Below are 12614 nucleotides of genomic sequence, written 5' to 3' on the forward strand. Positions count from 1 at the left end.
ATCCCATCATTTCTCAGCCTTTTGGCTAAGATCAAGTGTAAAATGCAGATCCTATGGTTCTTCTACATACCCATGACTTGCTACTGGCTATAAAATCTAAAGTCCTTAGTAAGACAGGCAAAGCCCTCCCAGACATAGCCCCTGCCCACTTTGTCAGTCTGCAACACATCCATTTGGGGGGGGGGGGTGCCGGGGATTGAACTCGGGTCCTTGCACTTGAGAGGCAGGCACAGGAACCACTGAACTAAATCCCCGGCCCCAACACATCCAATTTTAAATTTAACTCCTTTCTTCCCAGAAATGCTAAAGCATGTTGCTTGTCTGTTTCTCATGACCTTTGTTTATCCATTCTCTCTGGCCACAGCCTTCCCCTTTTTGATCTCTACTAGTCCTCCAAGGACCCTTCCCCACTCTGTACCCCTAGCCCAGCCCAGGCAACATTCGTCTAATTTCCAGAGACTTTATTTTTGAAAAATATAAGCACAGACATATAAAAGGCACGCTATAATACATAATGTTGGTATGAATAACTCTATGAGATAGGAATTAATACTGCCCTTTTCTCTCATTTCTCTCTCTTTTACAAATTTAAGATGCCTATTTTCATAAATTTATATTTCTTTAATTAATAATAATGCATCACTGTTGGTTTCTCAGTTGAAACAAAGCTACCATAGTAATGTAAGACACCAACAATTGATGAAACTGCGTGAGGAGTATACACAAACTCCCTGTGCTATCTTTGTAAATTTTCTGCAAATGTAAAGCTATTCTAAAAATAAAAGTTGTATTTTATTTATTTTATTTTTTTGGTACTGGGGATCGAACTTGGGTCCTTGTGCTTATGGGGCAGGCAGCGGAACCACTGAGTTAAATCCCTGGCCCTAAAAGTTGTATTTTAAAAATAAACCAAAGGCTTTGGCAGAAAATGAAAATAATGAATTTGTACCAATCCATAGAAATCTGGTAAGAATTGTGATTTACTATAAATAATGTTTTTTAAAGCTTACAAAAAGTCAAATAGATAACCATTCAACTATTGCAATTTTTCTTATTTTCAGCCTGTATATGCCATTGAATGAATGTCTTCTGATGGGGATACTACTGGATCAAATTTTTAAAAAAATCCACTCTGTCAGTTTCTCTCTCTGAGAATGATGTATATTTAGACCATGTACATTGAAAGTAATTACTGATATGTTAGGGCTTAAGTCTGCCATTTTAAATGTTGTTTTCTGTTTACTCTGTTTATTTTATCTTATCATCTTGTGAGTTATCTAGACAATTTTAGGATGCTATCTTTATATATGGTGTTTTTTAGTATATTAATCTGTATAATTTTTAGTGTTTGCTGTAGATACTACAATATATATGTGTAATTTACCATAACCTACTGGTATATATATTTTACCACTTCAAATGAGATGTAGAAAGCTGATTTAGTTTTGGTCCCTTTACCCTCTCCATTTGTATGTGTTTATGTGTATGCATAATTGAACCCAAGCCCTCCTGAATGTTAAAAGCATGCTCTACCACTGAGCTACTTCCCTAGCCTATGCTCTTCACCTTAAAAAATATAATTATCTGTGGGCTGGGGATTTAGCTCAGTGGCACAGTGCCTGCCTGGCAAGCACGAGGTCCTGAGTTCAATTCCCGGTACAAAAAAATACACATATACATACACACACACACACATATATATATATGTGTGTATATGTATATATATACAATTATCTTATGTATTTCCTCTTCATGTAATAAGCACCATATTAATGTCATAATTTTGCTTCAGAACATATACACAGATAACACAGACATACTTTGTACATATGTGATATTATTTGTGGTGTGTTTAAAGAACAAACTTCTACAGGTGGAATTTATTAGTCAATAAACCTATCTTTAAAAAAATCTATAATTTTGCTGGTATTGTACAAATCTTCCACTGATGGATTGTATCATGTTGCATTCATGAAAGTGTCTATTTCCTTGTAATCCCTCAAAAAGTTTTTCAAGCTTTTAGATTTATGCCAACTTGATAAGAAATGACAGCTGTGTATTTTTAATTTGTATTTATATTATATTAATTTGAGCCCTTAAAATTTATTTAAGGACCATCTCTTTTTCTTTATGAAAGTTTTTTTCTATTTTTAAGAATTTTCCTGTAGTCTCTCACAATTACCTCTGCCTACATTGCACTGGACAGGTCTGTCTTTTTTTTTTTTTCACCAGGGATCGAACTTGGGACCTTGCACTTGCGAGGCAGGTCTAGGAAACTATTTTTAAATTGGACATTCTGCCGTTCTTAGTCAAATCGGATTTATTTCACAAGGAAGAAGGTAAGATGTGCACTAGATAGGGAATTTTAAATTTTGATTTAACATTTAATTTTATAGCGAAAAAGAGGATCAGACAAGAAGCAGGAAGAATTAATAACAATAAGCTAGGGAAATGTGATTGAATCACCTGCGTGGTTTTGTTTTGTTTCGTTTTTTGAGACAGGGTCTCTCGATATGCAGTCCAAGCTGGCCTTGAACTCACTGTGTCACCTAGGCTGGCCTCAAACTCACAGTGATCCTCCTGCTTCAGCCTCCCAAGTGCTGGGATTACAGGGCCTGTGTTGTATTTAATGAAATTTTGTTTCTCTTTGAAAATGAGAATATGAATACTATTGTGAAATCAAATAAATTTATAAATACAGAGCCCCTCTTTTCCCCATAAGGCAGGTTATTCTGTTTTGAAGCTTTATGTGGTATTTGTAAACTGGCAAGGAAAGATTCAGGGATATAATATTCTTTAAATCTTTGGAGTTCTGTTTGCAACAGAATTGAAAACATTTGGGGCTGGGGATGTAGCTCAGTAGCGCTGCGCCTGTCTGGCAAATGCAAGGCCCTGAGTTTGATTCTCAGTACTGGAAAACACACACACACACACACACACACACACACACACACACACGGAGAATTGAAAACATTTGATTCTAAAATATGCAAAATAAGAATAAATATAAATTAATCCTCTACAAAATCAATAGCATGAAAAAAGTGGAAAAGAGTTTCTTAAGCTTAAATAAGACTAAAGAGATAATTGGCTTGATGTATGGCTTTGCTTGGATCCTGATTTTAAACAAACTGAAAAAAGACATTTGTCAGACAGAGAAATTTGAGTGTTAGGGAATATTAAAGAATCAATGCTACCTTTCATAAGTGTGAAAATTACACTGTGACCATGTAAGATATGACATGTTTTATGGAGAATTAAGTAAGAGTGAAATGAGGTGAGATCTTTTAAAAAATGCTTCAGAAGAGGAAAAAAGAAAATGAAAAAAGCAGAAAGGAGAGACAAGGGAAAAATAAGACACAGAAATAAACCAAATGAAGTACACCAAAATCTTGTTAACTATGGCTGGGCGTGGTGTGCACACTGAGGCAGGAGGAGCGCTTGAGTTTGAGGCCAGCCTGGCTACATAGTGAGTTCAGGGCCAGCCTTCACTACAAAGGGAGACCTTGCCTCAAAAAAAAAAAAAAAAAAAAAAATTCTTGTTAACTATGGAGAACTGGGTGATGAGCACAGGAGGATTTGTTTATTATTCTCCCTATACTTATGTTGTTTAGAAAAGTTTATAAAAGCCATAAATAACCCCTAAAGGCATGTAGACTAAAAAAGGAAAAAAATTCATTTAGTGAGATTATTGTTCAAACTATCCCTTGAATATATCAAACCTTGATTGATGAATTGATTGATTAGCAGTACTGAGGAAATGAACCCAGGACCTCCAAATTGAGCTACAACCCCAGCCCATTTTGTTTGGTTGTTTTTGTTTTATCTTATCTTGTTCTGTTTTGAGATAGGATATCAGCATCATGCTCAAAATGTTCTCAACCAATCCTCCTGCCTCAGCTTCCAAAAATGTTGGGATCACAGATGTATACTATTATGCCCAGCTCTAATGTCAACATTTTAATGGGCAAATCAATTACATTAATCAACTTTTAAAATTTGTTTTGTTTTTTGAGATAAAATCTCACTATGTAGCCCAGCCTGGCCTTGAATTCACAGTGATCTTCCTGCCTCAGCTTCTCCAGTGCTGGGATTACAAAAGTACAGCACCACACCCAGCTATGGTGTTGCTTTTAAAATCTTTTTCTCTTTTTCTAATGGTTTGAAAATATCTGAAAACCTTGTAGCTTTAACAGTAACCAGGAAAAGCTTGCTTTGAGACTTCCTTTCCTCTTAAGATTCTACATCAATTTTGATTTGAAAATAAAGGTTTCAGCCCAAATGCCCATCAACCAATGAATGGATAAAGAAGATGGGTTTTTTTATACAATGAAATACTACTCTGCCATAAAGAAGGATGAGCTTCAGACATTTATAGCTAAATGGATGCACCTTGAGACCATACTCCTATGTGAAATAAATCAGACACACATTTAAACACTTTGGTTTCTCTGGTGTGAGAAACTAAAAGTGGAAATCGGGACTAAAATGTATAATAGATATTGGGAAATGGGAAGAAAATGTTCAAATGGGAAGGGGAACAAGGGAGGAGGGAGGAGGAAAGGAAGAAAGGGACAAGAAAAAATGAAAATAGAAGAAAAAAATGGAAATAAAGCTTTTGTACATAAGGAGGGGAGGGGGCGTGAGGGGAGGGGGGAATGGAAAAAAGGGGCAGGATGTAACATGTATGGTGCAATAAAATGTTTTAAAATTTTTTTAAACAAAAAAATGAAGTTTTCATATTTCAAAACATTTTGGGAAAATTGTTTAAATTTGGGCTGAGGCTATAGCTCAGTGGTAAAATGCTTGCCTAGCATATGCAAGGCCCTTGGTTCAATCATCATCATAATAATAACAATAATAATAATAATAATCACAGAAGAAATATCTACTAAGTAAGACTTTTGCTATTAAACATACTTTGAACACGCAGAATGAACTACACTACACTGAGGGTTTCCTGCATTACTTCCTTTTGTCCTTCATTCATATAACACACTGTGTATGCATCAGCACTGTGATAGGCTTTGATTAGAAATAAGCCGAACTCAGTTCCTGCTTTCACACAGCATACAGCTTACTGGGAAAGACCCTATGGAGTCACATCCCACCCCAGCAAGGAGATTATTTTTTATTGGGATTTGCAATCATTGCAAATATTATAATTATGCCTTTACTTTTATTTTCTTCCTTTTATTGTCAACAACAGGAAAAACAATGTTGTTTAGTTTGGGCTAGTCAAGGACTGGAGTAAGTAAACTGGATATTCCTGATCTTCAAAAGCAACTCCCATGGTTACTGTTTAATATGTGGCACCAGTTGGTGTTAAAACTTCAGAAGTGCAGCAGGCATGGTGGCACACACCTGTAATCTCAGCACTCAGGAGGCTGAAGCAAGAGGATCTCTGTGAGTTCAAGCCCAGCTTGGGCTACATAGTAAGTTCAAGGCCAGCCTGAATTACACAGGAAGACCGTGTCTCAAAAAAAAACCCCAAAAACTGCAACATGAAATTATTCCAAGAAATTTACCAGTCTGAGAGAATTACAAAGATTTTCACTGTAGCCTCATAAAACTGCTATAAAAGTAAACATATTTTTACTAGCTCCTTCACAGTGGCTACCACAGTTATCTTGAAAATAGTGGGCTTTGGGCCGGGGATTTAGCTCAGTGGTTTCGCCGCCTGCTGCGCAAGCTCAAGGACCTGAGTTTGATCTCCGGTACAAAAAAAAGAAAGAAAATAGTGGGCTTTAATAAATGCTTATTAAATGAAGTCTAAGGGCATGTTCATGGAATGAAGATTTGAATAGATTTCTGATCTTCAGTTTCAGACCCTGGCTGAAGCAATGTATAAATCTAGGCCCTGTAACTGTCAGGATAGGCTAGCAATTCTGCAATAACAAACAACCTCAAAAGCTTAGTAAAGTTTGTATCATATGTGTGCTGACTCTGCTTCAGGTCTCAGTGACCTCATTAGAGGAAGAGAGGGCTAGAGAACTAAACACTGGAAATGAAATGCCTCTACCTAGCAGTGACACAGGACTCATCCACTGCCACTTCCAGGGCCACAGCAAGTGCAATGGCCCATCTTCAGCTTCCAGTGGGATAATGTCATCTCCCGAGTGTCTGAAGGTAGAAAGCACTAAAACCCAGACAATGCTGAACAGTGGTAATTCCTACCAGGACCTAAACAATGAGGTATTTTCCCCTAGAGATAACAAATATATGTGTTTATTGGGGAAATGCTTCTTTTTCCTCATCTATTAATCTTAATTCCCTTCATGTGGTATAACCTTTGAATCTTTGCAGGTATCTGTGTCTGATTTCAAATCTATTAAATGGATGCAACACTTGACCTTCATTTTCAGATGTCATAAATACAGCATGCCCTGGCAGATGAAAAGTGCCACAGGAACTGTGTGTAAGATATTATTAATATTCTAATGAGCAAGACTAGTCAGATTTGATTCATTTGTTCAGTCATTTAAAAAATAAAGACTAAGCCAGGGATTTAGCTCAGTGGTTTCACCGCCTGCTGCGCAAGCGCAAGGACCTGAGTTCAATCCCCAGTACCAAAAAATAAAAAAAATAAAAAAATAAAGACTAAGACTAAAAATTGTGAAAATGTTTTACAGCCAGGCAGAAACCTTGGTTCAAGTCCAGAGTCTAGGAAAGCCCTCAGGAATAAGGTTCAAAAAAGGAGAGGTGAACTAGTGATCGGAGTGGCGCAGGGCTGTGGCTCAGCAGGCCAGGCCTGGCCGGAGGCCTCGGGACTCGGCTGTGGCTCGCTGCCTGAGTGTCGGCGTGCTCCATGGGCAGCAGCCAGGGCCGTGATGACAGACTACAGCGAGGGGCAGTGAAACGAGCTGGAGGCTCTGGAGTCCATCTACCCCGACTCCTTCACAGTATTACCAGAAAATCCACCCAGCTTCACCATCACTGTGACAGCTGAGGCTGGAGAAAATGATGAAACTGTCCAGACCACCCTCAAGTTTACATACAGTGAAAAATACCCACATGAAGCTCCTCTTTATGAAATATTTCCCCAGGAAAACCTAGAAGATAATGATGTCATAGACATTTTAAAATTATTAGCATTACAGGCTGAGGAAAATCTTGGTGTGGTCATGATATTTACTCTAGTGACAGCAGTGCAAGAAAAATTAAATGAAATAGTAGATCAGATAAAAACAAGAAGAGAGGAAGAAAAGAAACTAAAAGAAAAAGAAGCAGAAGCAGAGAAGCAATTATTCCACGGCACCCCTGTTACAATTGAGAATTTCTTATGTTGGAAAGCGAAGTTTGATGCAGAACTCTTGGAAATTAAAAAGAGATGGATAAAAGAAGAGCAAGAGGGAAAAAATAAATTAAGTGGCAAACAGCTGTTTGAAATCGATCATAATCTTGACACATCTGACATCCAGTTCTTGGAGGATGCTGGAAATAATGTGGAAGTAGATGAGTCTTTGTTCCAGGAACTGGATGACTTGGAGCTGGAGGATGTTGAGGACGGCCCAGACTACAACCCTGCTGGCCCAGGGAGTGACTCAGAGGACTGATGCACCATCTCCGGAGAGCTCCACAGCCACAGCATCTGTGGCTGTGCTGACAGGCTTTTGATTTTCCTTTCTTTTTTTTCTAAGAAAAAATAACTCTCAGGAGAATATTCTTCTGATAACTTTCACCATTGAACTTAATAAACTGACCATAAAACTTAAAAAAAAAAAAAAAAAGGAGAGGTGGGGTCAGTTTTTGGTAAACAAGATTTTCTCTGAACCACTTTAGGAAAGTATATTTTCTGAGTGGGTTGGCTGGCTGGCTAGATCTTGGCTTTGCTGGTTTTGTCAAGCACTGCACTAAGTGGCAGACTTTTGCTGTGTAGGTGCACTGGAAATTATGGAGTCTACGTGGCCAGGACACGGAGAGAGAAGGGAAGGTTCCAGGAACAAAATTACAGCCTTCAAGGGCATGTGCCCAGTGACCTACTTCCTCCAGCGAGGCCTCATCCTCTTAGAGTGTCCAGGCCTCCCTATAGCCCATTAGGCTGTGAATCCATCAATGTATTGGCACAGTCACCTCCCAAAGGTCCCTGTCTCGGAACTGCTGCTTGAGGACCAGATCTTTAATTCGTGAGCTTTGTGGGGATATTTCAGACACAAACTGCAATAGCATCTCTATGGAGTGTGTGAGATCACTGATTTAGGACTGCGGCACGCAGCTTTCTCCTGTGTAAGGAGTATACTGACTGCCCAGAGAGGTCCGCAGTACTGCAGCAGGCCAAGTGACTCAGTTCATTAGGTAAGTTGCACACATTCACTCTTCACCTGTCACATCCTCCTCATTCAAGGCTGGGCCGTCGGCCATGTGCTCCAATAACACTATACAGTACGGGCCTAGATAAGTTTGCTCAGTACATTCTAGTGCTGTTCCGTCGCCTCTCTTCCCTACTCAACTGCATCTTGATCACACCATATCTCCACTATCTAAAACAGTGCCAGATACAAGGTTTATATGCAATGAATATTCTTTTAAAAAATGAATTGAGACTGAATGCAAGACCCTGTGCTTACCAGGGAGATGGACCACATTGAAACAGAGAGCTGAACTCATGTCTGTGGCAACACAACAGAAACAGGCGTGGAGCCAAATTTTGTGAGGACAGAAACTTATGCAAACTGGAAAGATTAATATCAGAAAGGAAAGATAACATAAAGTTAAGTACCTTGTGGGCCGGAGATTTAGCTCAGTGGTTTCGCCGCCTGCTGCACAAGTGCAAGGACCTGAGTTCAATCCCCAGTACCAAAAAGAAAAGATTTTGCTAAAGTCATTAAGTTGCTCAAGTTGGGCTTGAACTTGGGATCTTCCTGCCTCAGCCTCAGTGCCATGGACCTTCACTCCCAGCTCCAGCCCATTTAAATTTTACAGTGGGCCCTTGAGTTATAACCAGGCTCACATATGAACAACTTGGGTTACAAGAATTTTAGTTTTAACTTATGACCAAAGTCTTGAGTTATGAATGACACTGAATGCCAGTCTTTCGTGTGTGAGGTTAATTGAGAAATCCTGGGCCAATGACTCTCTAAGGACACTGAGATCTGCCTGGTAGAAAGTGTGGCCTAAAATTATACGAGAGAGACTTTGAAGGCTGTGTAGAGGAGCCTGAGCCTTCAATTGACCCTGTGGTTGATGACACTGTCACTATAGCAGAGTCCATAGGCTTGAAGGTAGACAGTGGTGATGTTGAGGAACTGGTGAACACTCAGAGGAACACTCAGAGGAATTGTCTACAGAGGAACTTCAGCAACTCCTGGCTGAGCAATGGAGAATGGAAGCTGAGGAACTTTCTGAAGAGGAGGGGGAGTATCAACAATCAGTGCAGCAAAGTCCTTCTTCTGAAATAAAGGAAATCCTGAAAAAATGGACAGAGCTCTAAACATTTGTAGGGAAGACCCACCCAGAGAAAAAGCCAATCATTGCATTCACTTGCTTAATGACAGTGTCATGTCATACTACAGAACCGAGTTAAAGAAAAGACAGAAACAGACAGCCTTAGACCAGTTTTCAGTTCTGAAAAGGTTGAGACCTAGTGATCCAGAAGCAGGTCCTAGTGGGCTACAGATTCTCACAAGGAGAGAAAGAACACCAGAGAGCCAGATTCCTGATGTTCTTATGGAAGGGGACTCTTTCCAAACTATAACCATCTTCCGTTTCATCCTCCCTTCCTGTAAATCGAAGATGTCAACTTGAATGGTGAGTACAGTACCAAATTGTTGTTCTTGGTAAACTAGGAACATTTTATAACTTTTTGGTGAATACACTAGGAAAACTAGTGTTTCTGGTAAATTGCACACGTTATACAACCCTTTATTATGAAAAGGTTAAGGGGTGCTTTGGGAGGTTCAGAATGCACTATGGGTGTTTCCATTATTTCTTATGGGAAAAATAGTCTTGACTTACAACCAACTTGAGTTAGAACCAGCCCTCTCGAACGAATTCAGTTCATAAGTCAAGGGTTCACTGTATTTTGAGACAAGTGTTGCTAAGTTGCCAAGCTGGGCTCAGACCTGTTATCCTCTTGCCTCAGCCTCCCGAGTGCTGGGATTATAGGTATACACCACCACCTCTAGCTTGACAAAATATTTTTAACATCTCTCTTTTTTTCCCTTTGATTTTTTAAGACAATGTCTGGTTATGTAGTTCAGGGTGGCCTTATACTCACTATGTACAGCAGCTGGTCTCAAACTTGTGGCAATCCTCTGGCTTCAACCTACCAAATGCTAGAATTATAGCACCATCATGCTCAGCCTTGACATTTCAATAGCATAAGAAATTTTCATGCTGTATTAACTGGGGGGAAAGCTGTTACAAAATAACACGAACAATAATATTCTAATTTTGAGAAAAATATATAGATATGCAGGTATAAAAATAATGGTAAGAGGCCAGACATGGTGGGGCACGCCTGTAATTCTAGCACTTGGGAGGCTGAGGCAAGAGGATTGCCATAAATTCGAGGCCAGCCTGGGCTACCTAGACCCCGCCTCAAAAAAGGAAGAAATAAATAATTGAAAGATACAGCAAAACATTGCCACTGATTGGCTCAGACTTGTAGGTTGATGTTAAAATTTTCTTTTGCTCTTTATATTTTTCTGTTGTCTTCATTTTCTAATAAACATGCTTTTTTTTTTTTTTTTTTTTTTTTTTTTTTGACGGAGTCTAAGCCCATAAATTGACCAGGCTGGAACTTGTGATCCTCCTGCCTCAGCCTCCAAGTGTGTCCCTTTTTGTAATCAAGGGAAAAAATTAAGCTTTGCTACAAGTGTAGCAAAAACCTGGAAGAATGGTGACTGTTAAGCAAAAGTGTGAAACAGTGATGATTACTCCTAAGAAAAACTTGTGCTAGGATTTAACAAACTACAAGTTGGTACTCTTGACTTTTCCAGGTTTTACCCCGACTGCCACCTCCCTTGGCAGGAGGAGAGGAAAAGACCTAAAAATGAAAGTGGCACGCACAGTCTGGCTAACCCAAGAACTTTAATTTGCCTTTGATTTGTCATTATGTTACCCAACATCTAAACATTGTAATGCTCATCTAAGTGGCAAACCATGTGAGAGTTTTAAAAAGTAACTCAAGGGGTGGGAGGGGAAAGATTTTATTTTTACTTTGACTACAAAATGCTTAGGAATAAAACATGTAGAATGTAAAGACGTTGACACAAGATTATGCATGAGAAAAAAAGAGACAAATGACGGTGTTGTAATACCCCCTTGTGGCTTCACGGTATTCCTGTCCTGAAGCAACCTCAGAGAGAGAAGGATACATTCCCTTCTGCATAAATCAACAAAAGTATCAATTATCAATTTTGTGTCCATTCCCTATTGTGTCAAGTATTAGCTATACTAGGATTTAAAAAATGACCGTAAATCTTAGGTCGTATTACCGTTGGTAATCATTTACTTGGGTTGAATACACATAATTAAGAGGTCTTGAAATTGAGCCTCACAAACAAGCACTGTAATGTCTCTTTCCAATACAGTATAGTTTTATTTCCTGAGAGGTAGATAAGGGATCAGAGTAAGGTATGTGATTACTACTTTCCAGCGGTTCGGTACTTAACACGTGATTATCCAAAAAAGCACAGAAGCAGTGGATATAAAACTGCCTGACAGCTCTGACTTTGCAAGTGACCTTGGACAAGTGATATTCTCCCCAGCCTCACGCATTCGTTTAATTAATTATGTGAACCTGGAGGGTTAGTGTAGGAAAAACGAGAAGCAGTCTTCAGGCTCTCTGAAACCCACTTTTCTAATTTGTAAATCCAGCTTGACAATCTCAGCCTGTTGACAAAGAATTAGGGGCTGGGCGTGTAGCTCAGTGGTAGGTTCGGGCACCGAGCTCTGGATTCGATCCTCAAAAAGGAAAGGAAAAAAACTCCGCGACGAATGTAATCATTACGTATTACAAACATGCACTAATGAAAATCAAATTTTAAAAACACAAAAAACATACAGCCACAGTTAACAGTTCGATTTAGGTGGTGCCTAGAGCATGCAGAGCACGCTACCACTCAGCTCCACCCGGGCCCCAGAGATAATTTTTTAAATCGTGTTCACAAATTTTTTTATGCTCCTTTCATTTAATCCCGCCTACAGTTGCTCACAGAATCTCACGATCGGAAAGGACTGAAATCCCCGAATGCCTGCTCTAATATCACGTTCACCGCACCAGAGCCGGGGAAACCGGCGGGAGCCTCAGAGAGGCGTGGGTCTCAACGTCTCAGCCTTGGCCTGGCCGCTCCTTCAGCGGGGCCTCCGTCAGGCTGCGGCACGCTGCGGGCCTGAAGCGCCATCTGCGCTGCCCTCTCCTGCAAGGCCACGCCGCTTCTCCTGGCAGCGGAGCGAGTAGGACCCGGGCTGCCCGCGCTGCGCCCCTCCCACCTCTCTGGCGCGGAGGGTAAGGCTCGGCCCGGCTAGCGCGGGAAGCCCTCAGGGGGGCCCGGCCGGGGCGGCTGCGCCGAGTGGACTCCGTCGCGCCCGGGAGGGGCCGCTCATCGCCCCTCGCCCCGAGGAGGCCTGCGACGGCGCGGAGGAGCCAGCAGGGGGCGCGGAGGAGCCAG

At 40.4% G+C, this 12614-nt stretch overlaps 1 protein-coding gene and 1 pseudogene across 19 annotated transcripts in view; one reads left to right on the forward strand and one right to left on the reverse strand.

Moving 5' to 3' along the window:
- The window catches only part of LOC147825355 (uncharacterized), an 88233-nt gene that overhangs the window by 74888 nt on the left and 731 nt on the right, over positions 1-12614 (reverse strand). The gene's annotated exons all lie outside the window — the stretch shown is intronic.
- Positions 6508-7707, forward strand: LOC101702674 (RWD domain-containing protein 1 pseudogene; annotated as a pseudogene).

The sequence above is a fragment of the Heterocephalus glaber genome, unplaced genomic scaffold, assembly GCF_053883595.1.
Source record: "Heterocephalus glaber isolate CG9 unplaced genomic scaffold, H.glaber_assembly_v1.0 deba00001504, whole genome shotgun sequence".
In the NCBI taxonomy this organism is placed as follows: Eukaryota; Metazoa; Chordata; class Mammalia; order Rodentia; family Bathyergidae; genus Heterocephalus; species Heterocephalus glaber.